The sequence below is a fragment of the Aptenodytes patagonicus genome, chromosome Z (assembly GCF_965638725.1).
Source record: "Aptenodytes patagonicus chromosome Z, bAptPat1.pri.cur, whole genome shotgun sequence".
Lineage (NCBI taxonomy): Eukaryota > Metazoa > Chordata > Aves > Sphenisciformes > Spheniscidae > Aptenodytes > Aptenodytes patagonicus.
Window position 1 is genome coordinate 83,634,742 of NC_134982.1, and position 11,137 is coordinate 83,645,878.

Consider the following 11,137-nt stretch of genomic DNA (forward strand, 5'->3'; position numbering starts at 1 on the left):
GGAGCTCTTTGTTGAAAGATTCACAGTAGGGTGCAAAGAAAACCATGCCTACTCCCTATGTCCTTTGAGCTATTTCATATGATGTATTTTGATTATTGGGGCAAAGACTTGATACATCAAGCAAATGCCGCTAACATTGAGCTTCAGTCAGTCACTGTTTTTGCTTTTACTTTCTGTTTGCAGAAAAGCATTTTTTAATTGCATATACACCGTTAGGCATGGCAAGAAATCTCTGTGTCCACTCCCCAAATCATTGATGAGTTTCTGTATAACTCTGCTCTCCTCTTTTCCACTCTCAAGATCAGCCACCCATGTGTCCTCATCCTGGGGTCAAGCACTTTGTTCAGAGTTGGCAGAAATTTGCAGCCTCATCATGGCCTCACCCTATGGCCAACTGTTTGGTACCCAAGAGGGTTTCTAACACCTCAGAAACTGCCTCTGCTCTCCCACATAAGAAGTGCTCAGAAGAGGAGCTCTTGCTGTAAATCTAGTCCCTCAAAAAGTGTTATTCAGGGAGTAAGTGGAGCCTTATGTAGGGCCACAACAACCTGTGAACTCTGATTTCTTCCTCTTCTGATTCTTAAAATGTGCGTTTTCAGGCAATGACCAAGAAGACGAATGGAAAAAATTCCAAACTAATAGAATGGCTGAATAAAAATGGGTCACTGAAAGTATTCAAACAATAGAAATTTGTAGTCTTTTACAGGGTCAGTGTGGCACACATTCTATAAGATGCTCAGAGAGAAGTGTGGGGTAGGGATAGTTCTCTTGTGGGCCCAATATGAGTTTGTGAAACAGAGTAGGAGGCCCTTGTTAGGAGCAGTGCTTTTTAGGAAACATGTAGGGCATTTGATGAACCTGTTCTCACCAAATCAATAGGATTGTCCTGAGCTTTTGTCATAACCTTTAACTGAACCAGAGCCTGAAAACTTACAAAAACTTAGAAATGATACATGTAGATGGACAGAAAGGCTCTCTGAGCCTTTAAATTAGCTCCTTTGGGACTAGCTAGGCTAACATGACTTTGTCAAAGTGTCAGGCAGAGCACCTGCAATGTTGGGTTAGACACCTGGATGACGACTATGCATACTGGGGTTGCATCAGTTACTGAGGAGCTGAGGGTTCTCCTTTAGGAGCAGCTGACATTCCTCCTCCTTTGGTGCCTCCACAACTAGCTGCCAACAAACATGGCTTGGTAGCTCTGGAGCTGGGTAAGCCGGGTAACTCTTGCAGGAGTGTGGGTTCTGCCAGTTTTCCAGAGTCTCCTGCTCCTCAGCCTCTGCTAGATGGGTATCTTGGTTAGCCCATGACTGCTGCCAGCCCTCTTCAACATCCTGGAGGAGCCTTTTGACAACAGCCACAACCATCCTGTTCCTCTCTCCCTCCTGTCCTGGAAATGTCACCTTGTCCTGAGATGCTGCTTCTTCCTCCCCAGGGGAACCTCCCACAGCAAACTCTACTGCCTGCCTGCACAAAGATAGGATCAATGGGTGAAGGCAACTGCCACCATGTCCCCTCCTGCAGTGAAATCACAGACTATCCCATATGGAGACATCAGTACCAAGAGACAGAAGCCCAAAAGCCAAACAAGAAGCTGACTCAGTAGCGTGCTTCTGCCTGAAAAATCTCTACATACAGTAGGAGCAGGTCTGTCATGCTTCCTCTGAAACAGTTGCTGCTCTAGTTCAGGATCACCACCTTCATCATAGCAGGTTTTGTAAAGCATTGCCATGAAACACAAGAGAACCATCAGCAGCAACAACCTTAAAAATCTCCTGATGCTGGTATCAAGACATCCCCCTGCCTAAAATCTTCTAGTTCTCTCATAGTAGAGATTAGTGAATGGTCTTGTCATTTTGGGTCTTCAGGCCAAAAGATCTCTGAATCTTTTCCCTCTTAATGTAGGGATAACTAATGCCAGGGCACAAGAGTAAGGTTAGAAGGAGAAAAAGGAAAAATAAAGGAACAATAATCCATTTATCTTTTAATAAAAGACATAAGGACTTCTGAAAAGCAGAGCAGCAATAGAGGTAGAACAAGAAAAGAAGGGAAGATCAGAAGCCTACACGGAAGATGAAGAAGCAGGAGAAAGCTGAAAGAGAAATTTAAATGCTCATAGTAACTAGCAGCTAGGGAGATGTACATGACATTTGACCCTTCATATTACATGAGAACCATTGCAGGATGTCATGGGAGCTTTAGATGAGACCTTTTTGTTGGTGCATACTGTTGGATATGTGTTGGAGGGCATAGCTGTCTTATGACCAACATATCAAGCTATAAGCAGTGTCTCCACTAAGCACTTGATGAGCTTCTGGAGCAAAGCTGTTGGCTGAATTCCTTCCAAAATGAACAGTGCTCATGTGCACTAAACAAGGAGGTCCAAAACACCATTTAGTAAACGGAATCAGTAAGATGACTTGTTTAAATCTGCACTACTGGTCTGAAACAAAACTCACTAGCAGAAACAGTCAAATAAGACTAATACTATTTCAGCCTACATTTTTTTTTGTTGAGAAATACAAAACTTCCTTCGTCACTTCAATCAGCTGCTATTCTGCTTCACTACACTCTTGGAAACAGTCTATTCTTAAAGCTATGGGAATGCATCATGATCTTCTGTCTATCTCCCATGAAACCTCCTACAGAGATGTCCAGCCTCATGTGAAATCAGCATGTAAAGAGGAGAAATCTAGGAGCTGAAATTTCAGGCCTTCCAAACTGAGAAGATTGGGGGGAGGAGAGGGGAGAAAACACGTTATCTCTGCACAACATGAGCATTTGTGAGTTTTGATTGAAGTCAGTTTCCTCATTCAAATTAGAATTTTGTGGGCATCTGATGTGCTCAAGTCTGTTCAGCTTTCTGTCTGCAGGTGAAGTGCATGATGAACTGTCTTAAATAACTGTGGAAGGAGATAAAACTTTATCACCTCACATCTAAAGTTAGTTAGGGAAGTCTGTCACATCAAAAAGAGAGGAAGACCAAAGTTAATGAGCTGCTTTCATTGTGACGGGTTTCTTTGAAAGAAGCTGTGTTTCCATATAGCGGTACCATTGAAAAAAGACTATCACAGAATCAGTGAGAGGCTCCATAATTAATAAGGTGCAAGAGCACAATGCTGCTTAATGTAACATAACAATTCTGAACTGTAGACAGTGTCAGCACGGGCCTTCATTTACAAAGACTCACCACTGTCCCTGGATAATCAGGAGTTATCAGTCTTATCAGAACCTGAAATGATACACGTGTGGAATTACTTCATTATTATGCAGTTAGGAAAGTAATGCTTTGTTATTGTTTGTGGCTACACTGCCCTTTCAATTACTTTAAGATTCATTGCATTGATGCATCTGTTTGGTACACCAAGTGGGAACAAGACACATATAGAATTTGGCCAAATATTCACCACAAAAGTAAGGCTTAAAGGCATCCCAAATGTTAAAATGGTTTGAAGTTATAGTCAGTATACTCCAAGAAAGCAGGAGGGCAGACAAGTTTGGGTGAGATACTGCTTTTAAACAGCAAGTGCTTTATTTGCTATTTTATTTCGTCTTATATGCTGATGTCTGCACCCAATTGTTTCAGCAGACTCAAGCATTATTCAGAGAATAACAGATTTTCTGAAGGAAAGAAGCAGCATATTAAAACCATTAATTAAAGAGATGTTCTAGTCAAGTCTAGGAATAGCAGCTTTTTCATATGTGAAATAAAGTTATAAATACAGACTGCAAGCTCAAATGCTTAAAGATACAAAACCTTACTGTTTTACCTGCAGAAAATGAGGGAATAACTTGTGTTCTCTCCATTTCACACCTTTTACCACTGCAATACCAGCTTGAAGTCTGAAGAGGTAAGAGTCTAAAGAGGTAATTCTTTTTAACTCTAAAGAAGTAAGAGGTAATTCTAAAGAAGTAACTCAGACTTTAATATTGAATCAACTTTGTTTGGACTCATTAAAAAAGGATTTTAGCTCCAAGTACATCTCAGAAGATGGAAGTTCTGAAGGGTTTCAGAAAATGGCTTGAATAAAAAGTTAAAATATTAGCTAAATAATGTTTTCTGTAACATGAGCAAGGACAATTAGAAATATCCTGTGTACAGATTAAATAGCATATTTGCAATCTAAAGATGTTAGCAAGATCTACCCATGGAGATATTACATCAATAAAAGGATGAGAAAAAGTAATTTCAAAACCAGCCAAGCAAAAGAGATGTTTTAATCCTTTCATAAGGTATAGAAGAGGGTATGAAATCAAGATTGTTCCCTTCCTAATCCTAGTCTTAGATTTCCCTAACACTATTCCCATTTCTGTGCGTAAATAGCAAACAGAAATGAACGAAGGTATTATTAAAGTTATAAAAGCTCAAATGCTGATATTGTAGAAGTTAGGAGCTGCATTATTTGTTTCACAGGGCATCGCAGACTGGTTAACTGAATGATTGGAATTGATGCTGGTAATTTTTTAATCTTCTCTTTATCTTGACCTGATTGAGAAAAAAAACAAAACAAACAAACTTACCTGAATCCATTCCTTTCTGGACATCTCTACTTACAACAAATTCTTGGCTTTGTACAAGGATTTTGCCCTACTGACATCAATAAATCTAAAGGCTCAGATCCTGAAAAAGAGATCTGAATAAGACACTTGTAGTCAAAGGTAAAATCCTCAGACCTTGCGTTAAAATAAAACACAAACTTTTAACTACTGAATTCTGAAGATTATTTTACTAATGCAATGAAAACTTGGCTTTGGGTAAATCTAGAAACATGTCCAATTTGATATTTACTGAGCTGAAAGTCTTAACTAGGCATTAAAATTTTCTTTCCCTGAATTGTTTTCCAGGCATTGATTGCACATGTTAAACTTTAACAGAAGATAAGATTTAATCAAATTCCCTAAACTATTTTAGTGAAAAGAAAATTAAGTGTGAAGTAAAGCTTTATGTACTTCCATGTTCTGCTGGAAGAGTTTAATGTTGTCAAACATTGCTTTATAGCCCATACAGAAAGAATTCTTATTAAAAAGATTTGGAAAGTATTTTATACATTATGAATTTTCAAATAAACCTAAATTTATTACATACAGTACTTGGCACTGTATGTATAACTTTTAATAAAAGCAGTACTATATTACTTCATTTTTTAGATAGCAGTATGATGACATTATAACCATCTTTACCTTAATAAAATGCATAGATAAAAACCTTAATCCAAGACTCTCAAGGTGTAAGGAATTATTGTTCATTATTTCGTGATGATGAAAAAGTTCCTCTCCCCTTTCTGTTAAACACCCATACTCCTCAAGTCCCTTTTCCCCTTCCCCACACACTACAACTTCTTTTGTTCTGGAGCCTCAATAAAGAAACATGAAACTCCTGCCTTGTATGTTCCATGGCATTGCTTTAACATCTTAACCATTTAAAAATATTTTTCAGAAAAAAAAAAACCAAACCTTGCAGAAATTTCAAAAATGGTGCAAATCATCATTGTAATAAAACAGAACAGTTACATTAGAAAATACCTCTCCTTCTGGGGGAAAAAAAAAAAACCAAAAAACCAAACAGTTGCATCCTCAAAGAATTTAATTAGCTTCTGATTCCAAATCATTCTTATCAGCTCTGGCCTATCATTTCAAAACAATTCCTGCTTATAATAATTGCATCTTACATGACTGCATTTTCTTATGAAACTATAACTGAAGTGAACATTTCAGAACAAATGCTTTTAGTTCAGTCACTTCTGTTATTCAGCATTAATAATAATATTATAATATTTTATGTTCATTGACACAAGTAAGTACTAAATAGGAAATGTCATTTTTTATTAGCTAACTGTATACTTTAAGGCATGCAGACTGGTTCTGTAAAAATAGTTCCATATTCACTTTACATAGGTCTATTAAATTATGAATAGAAATTCATTACATCAATCTAACAATCTGTATAAGTAATTCTGCTGCGCATATGTAATACTGTGTTAAACTACTACCGACTAATTCCTTGAAGTTTATAAGGTTTGCACAGGCTGCAGCAGATTTTCCATAATAAAAGTGTGAGATTTCTATTCCCTTTTCCAGCTACTGTTGTCAGAAACATTATGACAACACCTTTTTTTGTAACATTTATTCTTCTAGCTTCATCTAAGACATAGTGGGGTACAGTCAGAAGAACAGAGACAGAGGAAAAATGCTGTCTAAACTTGGACATAAATAGAGTGTAGATGAATTTTTCAAATAAAATTATATGCTTGCTTTGATTTAAACATTAGCTATGGAGATACAAAGAAGATAAATTATATGTCTTAAATCTATTTCTTTCCTTAGTCTGGATTTTAGTGAAAGGAACAATAATGTATTTAGTGTAAGCAGCATTTTGTCGAAATTATAATGAAATGGCATAAATACTTACATATGCTTTCCCTCCCCAGACTTTCAACCATTTTTTTCTGAACTGCTTGACTTGCTTAAATAAATAAAGCAATGCAAATGGTTGTGTTTGCAGACCTAATCCTATCACAATCAGTGTCAAAGCTAAAACCAGTTCAGAAACATGACCACCAGAAAATGGTTTAGCCTTGGAAGTTGATACAAAATCCATCAGATTTCCAGTGATATGGACCACATTTCACTGAACCTTCAAGGATGCACAGACTCTCTAAGCAGACTTTGGGTGAAGGCAGGCTCTAGACCACTTGGTGTCCTTGGGACTCTGGTCTCTTTGGATGGTGGAAGGGGTAAAAGACCCTGTAACTCAGTGTAAACCAGCTTAGCCCCAAGTCTAGTTTAGTTTGGACAGAATCAGGAAATACCTTCCTTGCTCCTCATCCCTCTTCACTTGATTATCCCCTTTTTATGAAACTATCTTCAAGACCTTGTTTCTATGTCTGAAAAATTGCATTCGTCTTCTAGTTTAAGTCTTTGAAAACCTGTTAGATTGTGCATATTCTGGAAATGTGACAAAGAAAACTAAATGGAAGGGAGACATTCTTTTATTCCTGGATTGCTTGGTCTTGTATGGCAATTTTCAAAGTTTCACAAATGGTGATTTGTCTTTGTCTTCAATTATTCATGCAGCATTTTCATTCCTACTCTGTCCACCCTCTTCCCCAAGAAGACATTTGACCAATCTCCCATTTTCTACTACCTACATTTTCCTTAATTTTACCCTTCCTTTGAATACTGTTCCTCAATACCCAAATGCACATTTCCCTGCAGCATATACGTTTATAGAAGGTTCAGGCATATCCATTTACTGGCTTAATTGATCAGAAATGCAAATTACTCTGATAAAAATTCTGTGCCTACTTTGTTTGCTGCTGACTTATTCATAAAGTGGAGAAATCGCTATTCTTTTCCATTATATATTATACACAGCTATCTTATACTCGTGTCATCCACTTAAGAGGATTTTTGCTCAGTGAGTATAACTATCATTGGGTTACAGAATGATAAGATAGCATTTTGAGATACAAGCATATCTTGAAAGAGATTGGTTTGAAAAAACTCAAGAAAAATTAATTGCTTGGGATCTTTTAGTGCTATTTTGAAATAGAAATAATTAAAAATCGTAACTTTTCAATGGGAGTAACTGCTCCAGGACTCTTCTAGCTATGAATGAGAAAGTGCACATAGAACTACCTTCCAGAAAGAGAGGAGATTTCTTTATTGATAAAAGTGAGCAGAACAGTTTATTTATATATTCACTTTGATAGTGAGACTCTGAATTCAAATTTGGCCAAATAAGATGTCCTGGTTTCGGCAGGGATAGAGTTAATTTCCTTCCTAGTAGCTGGTACAGTGCTGTGTTTTGGATTTAGGGTGAGAACAATGTTGACAACACACCGATGGTTTAGTTGTTGCTGAGCAGTGCTTACACTAGGCAAGGACTTTTCAGCTTCCCATGCTCTACCGACTGAGAAGGCTGGAGGTGCACAAGAAGCTGGGAGGGGGCACAGCCAGGACAGCTGACCCCAACTGGCCAAAGGGACATTCCATACCATGGGACGTCATGCTCAGTACATCAACTGGGGAAAGCTGGCCGGGGGGGCCGCTGCTCGGGGACTGGCTGGGCATCGGTCGGCGGGTGGTGAGCAATTGTACTGTGCATCACTTGTTTTGTTTATTATTATTATTATTATTATTATTATTATTATTATTATTATTACATTATTATAATTTTATTTCAATTATTAAACTGTTTTTATCTCAACCCACGAGTTTTTCTCACTTGTGCTCTTCCAATTCTCTCCCCCATCCCACCGGGGGCAGGGGGTGGGGAGTGAGCGAGCGGCTGCGTGGTGCTCAGTTGCCGACTGAGGTTAAACCACCACATATGATCATGATATTCAGATTTTTTTTTTTAAAGTCTACATTGATTATTCACCTGCAGCCAGGACTGGGAGTGATGAAGTCTACTCTACTCCATCCTGCTTTGCCAGAAAAATGTTACTTTAGAGTCTGTTTCTGACCAAAGTTCCTTCTGACTGACCCAAAAGCTGCAAGAGTACTTTTACACTTGGAGGAAACAGCTGAGTCAATACACAATTATACACAGTCAACAAGGTTAACAGGTGATAAAAATTTTGAGCCAAGAGTTTATATTTGTCTAGAAAAGCCTAGAGGATAACACTGTATGAGATTACTCCAATGGCACTAAAATGACTTTCATGGTGATGAACTGAAAAAGTTTCATATAAGGGTAGAAATACTTGTGAATAGTAAATATATTTATTTTAAGTATTCTAGTATCTAGTATTAATACTAGTACTAATAATAGTATCTAGTATTCTATTTCAATTTCTGCCATAGGTTTTGGAGTAGTTCCATCTGACTCTTGGCTAAAACATGAACCCTATGAAGGTGAATATACTATACCCAGGCTGGCAAACAGACCTATCCCATTATATTATTCATTAATATATCTGACAAATCCCTAGCTTCTGGTGACTTTCGTTGCTGGTAATTACTCTGCATGCTTTGACAGATCTGGTGATGAAGAATGGACACACTTTCTCCTGTGTAGAACATAAACAGGAAACAATCTTAACTGTCAAGCTTTTAAGTGTAAGGAATTGGAGATTAAAATTCTAGTCAAATCCAAAGCAATTCATTCACAAAATTAAGAATGTAATCATCACTCATCTTTCGTCTGCTTGTAATATAATAAACACAGAACTTAGTTTCTTCCACGTGCAATTATTGAAAACTGTAGCTCACAGATGCTTGAAAGTTTGATGTGAGCACACAGAATGGAAAAATCAAAATGCCCAAATCAAAGCATTCTCTCATTCTCTCACTCAGGAAATCATTATGAGCCCTAGACACATTTCCATGCACTTGCAAAATAGGAACATTGAATTTGTCACTGTCAGTCACTCATCCCCTCACTCATATGTAAATATTACTAGTCATTCTATTCAGTTCCCTTGGCTCAGAGTTTGAAGACCCAATCTCCTTTCTTAGTGTGATACTATGGATTAAGATCAGGATGGGAAAAAACAGAACTGAAAAGTTAGTGAGAACTCACTCTTCTTGCTCTTTGAAGTGCTTAACCCTTATTTTGATTTTAAAATACACTGAATCAATTGTCAGACTTTTCTGAGAGGGATCGAAGTGTGAGAAAGCCCTCCTATCTTTCTCTTCACTATCACCACCTTGACATAAGTGGAGGCAACAATTTCCATTAGAAAGCCACGTATTCACAGGTAAGAATGAGGCAGAAAATCTGATTTGTTTGATTTCCTATGGCACACAGGGGTACTACAGAGCTATTTTTTCCTGGACAAGCCTTCTTTACCTTCAGAAATCTTGTCTGAGTAGAATCTGAAATCTTCAGATATTTACCCAAGATTTCTTTATGTTATGAAGTTTAGCAATTACTCCAGGCAAAGCCCAGATAGGGCTAGCACTACAGCATGCACTATTATCATATGTGCTGTGTTGATAATCACAAGCTCCGTGATTCACAAGCATCATGTTCAGCTTGCCTCTGATTTAATGCAAGTGCTCTGTACTGACTCACTGCAAAGTTGATGTGTGCAGTACAACTCAATCAGTGCAAATGTGAAGATCATCTGAGCTGTGCATGTATTTCTGGCTGAAAAACACTGAGAGCCCTAGCACAGACAATTGGATTCACAAAATGCCACAAAGTTTAAGTGAAGTTCAAAGGATATAAAACTGGATCAAGATGCACTGCATTTCACTTGCTAAATTAAAATGTTGTGTTTTCTTAATCTGTAGCAAAAAACCTCAAATCTCAAAGACAAAAGAACCATTTCTGACCAAGAGTGAATGAAGAATTGTATCTAATTGTCTGCAGTCTCAGGTGAAGAAATGGAGCCAGGTTTCTGCATATTTCTGAGACAATAGGAAAACATTTTAAACATTTGGGAGGCAAAACGTCTTTCTAGAACTTTACCTTGTTATTTGTTTCTAGCTCTAAATATAGTTTTGATACAATTAAATGCTCTTTATATACAAAGGTCTTATTGAAGTACAATAAAATATAATGCTTAAAAACAGGCTTGTGTTTGCAGACTGAGATCAGAGAGACTGGAAAATAAAAATGGTTTTTTAGAGCTTCATTTGTAGATGCTGACCCTAGGTGTTATTGTATACTTTAATAAAGATTGCTTGTGAGCCCAAGAAGCACAGCTTAAATAAAGCTATACAATCAGAATAGCTTCATGAAAACTTTTACAATGCAATTTATTACTGCAATTGTCATCACAGCTGGGCATACAGTAGGAAAATGTTAGAGCTGCAAGTAAAATAGGAAGTTTGCTAACCAGTCATGTCTTCAGAGATATATTTGAAAATATATATAAATTCAAATATTCAACTACCTGAAATTGCAATGCATTAGGCTTTGATGGGGGAAAATCTGAAGATAAAGCACATTTGACAATGTACAACCAAACAAAGGCTTTACATTTACAGTACATGTATGCCTAGTTCCACCTCCTTACTTAAGTATATAGAGGCTTATTAAAAAGATACATATAGAAATATAGAATAGAATAAAGTCATTCTGAAATGACAAAGGTTGTGTAAGACAGTCATATCTTCATATCATCATTTTAAACATTCAGAAAGGGAAAAAAAATAGAAGAAATATACCAGAAGCTACCATGTC